This window comes from Mastomys coucha, unplaced genomic scaffold (assembly GCF_008632895.1).
Source record: "Mastomys coucha isolate ucsf_1 unplaced genomic scaffold, UCSF_Mcou_1 pScaffold3, whole genome shotgun sequence".
Lineage (NCBI taxonomy): Eukaryota > Metazoa > Chordata > Mammalia > Rodentia > Muridae > Mastomys > Mastomys coucha.
Window position 1 is genome coordinate 49,172,218 of NW_022196909.1, and position 1,656 is coordinate 49,173,873.

At 53.2% G+C, this 1,656-nt stretch overlaps 1 protein-coding gene and 1 long non-coding RNA gene across 36 annotated transcripts in view; one reads left to right on the plus strand and one right to left on the minus strand.

Annotated features, from left to right (window-relative positions):
- Positions 1 to 483: 483 nt before the first annotated feature.
- Positions 484 to 1,656, minus strand: part of LOC116074531 — a 3,400-nt gene continuing 2,227 nt past the window's right edge. Inside the window, exon 2 of the long non-coding RNA XR_004112207.1 lies at positions 484 to 873. This is a non-coding gene — a long non-coding RNA (uncharacterized LOC116074531). The remainder of the gene's footprint in view (positions 874 to 1,656) is intronic.
- The window catches only part of Tsbp1 (testis expressed basic protein 1), a 69,110-nt gene continuing 68,297 nt past the window's right edge, over positions 844 to 1,656 (plus strand). For all 35 annotated transcript variants that reach the window (XM_031347118.1, XM_031347125.1, XM_031347132.1 and 32 more), the window contains exon 1: positions 844 to 1,057. The gene's annotated coding sequence lies outside the window, so the exon portion shown is untranslated. The remainder of the gene's footprint in view (positions 1,058 to 1,656) is intronic.

A 1,656-nucleotide genomic window follows, 5' to 3' on the forward strand; every position in this document is an offset into this window, starting at 1 on the left:
CAAAGCTGCAGAAGGGTTCAGCATCATCAGCATCATGACCACAGCGGCCAAACGGGGGCCTCTGGGGAGCCACAGTCGCATCCTGCTGCAGGAGAGATGGCGGCCTCACACCTTGGCAACTATCTCCTCACTCCATCTACACCCCCATAAGAACCAGGAGATTCACAGCCTTGCTGCTGGGTTGAGAAAGGTCAGTGCTGAGGAGCCAATCAGCGTCAGATATGTACAGCATCATCAGTTGCTAGTTAGAAACTATGTTAGCATCAGTATGGCCCGGCGGTGGTGACGCACGCCTATAATCCCAGCACTTGGGAGGCAGAGGCAGATGGATTTCTGAGTTGGAGGCCAGCCTGATCTACAGAGTGAGTTCCAGGACAGCCAGGGCTACACAGAGAAACTTGTCTTGGAAAAACCAAAAAAAGAAAAAAAGAAAAGAAAAAGAAAAAGAAAAGAGAAAAAGAAAAGAAATTCAGTATGAGGGTCCTCTTGGAAACCAGCAATTTCTTTTTTTATTTACTATTTTAGTGCTGGATCCAATTGCAGTTGAAACCCGTTAATCAGGCTACAGAGTCGGGCCAGCGCTGGGATGGTCATTCATTCACTCAGCAGTTTGAGCACTCGGGGAACATTCAGCCAGGCACCTTTAGCCTGGCGCTTACTGCACCTCAGCTTAATGGTGCAGATGTCAAAAGTGCACCCACCCCAGGCGAAGTCGCCACCATCTCAGATCCTAGAGCTGGAGAAGAGAGAGGGTTGTGGCGCTGGGAACGCCTCCAGGAGCAGCCTTCCCTGGCAACTGATGACGTCGCTGAACTCAGCCTCTGGATTGGGCCGTGGAATCCGCCCTCCTTCAGTTAAGGAAATTCTAACCAACTGAAGGAAAAGAGGAGGTTAGTCACGGCCACGGGGTGGTCCTGCCACAAGCGGCGTGCCCAGCTCGCCCCCCGGCCCCGTGCAGTCCCTGAGCAGCAAGGCAGCCCCGCCAGAGCGGCTGCGCCACAAAAGCCCTCAAAGCGGCGGCCGGCCTCTCCCCGCCGCCCCAGCGGACGCCACCAAGGTAAACCGTCCCATGGGAGCTGTCCAAGATGGCCGCACCGCGCCATCACAGCCTGAAGCTGTCACGTGGGAGCTGTCTATGGTGACGTATCTCCCCTCCCGTTGGAGCTGTCCACCATGGCAGCGCCTCCTCCCCCGCCTCCCCTGGCAGCCCCACAGAAATGGTGCCTCAGCAAGAGCAGGCGAAAGCCGGCTGCAGCCAGGAAGGGCTTCCCACCCTAACCCATCAGGGTCTGATGCAGGGAAATAGGGGCACGGGGGAGTGAAAAAAAATCCACCAATCCCTGAGCTTCCCACCAAAACAAAAAACAAAAAAACAAAAAACAAAAAACACCAATCCCTAAGCAGGATACCCACCAATCCCTGAACAGGAAAACCCACCAATTTCTGAACAGGAAAACCCACCAATCCCTGAACAGGGAAACCCACCAATCCCTGAACAGGAAAACCCACCAATTTCTGAACAGGAAAACCCACCAATTTCTGAACAGGAAAACCCACCAATCCCTGAACAGGAAAACCCACCAATTTCTGAACAGGAAAACCCACCAATTCCTGAGCTCCCCCAAGCTGAAGTCTTTTTTTTTTTTTTTAAAGATT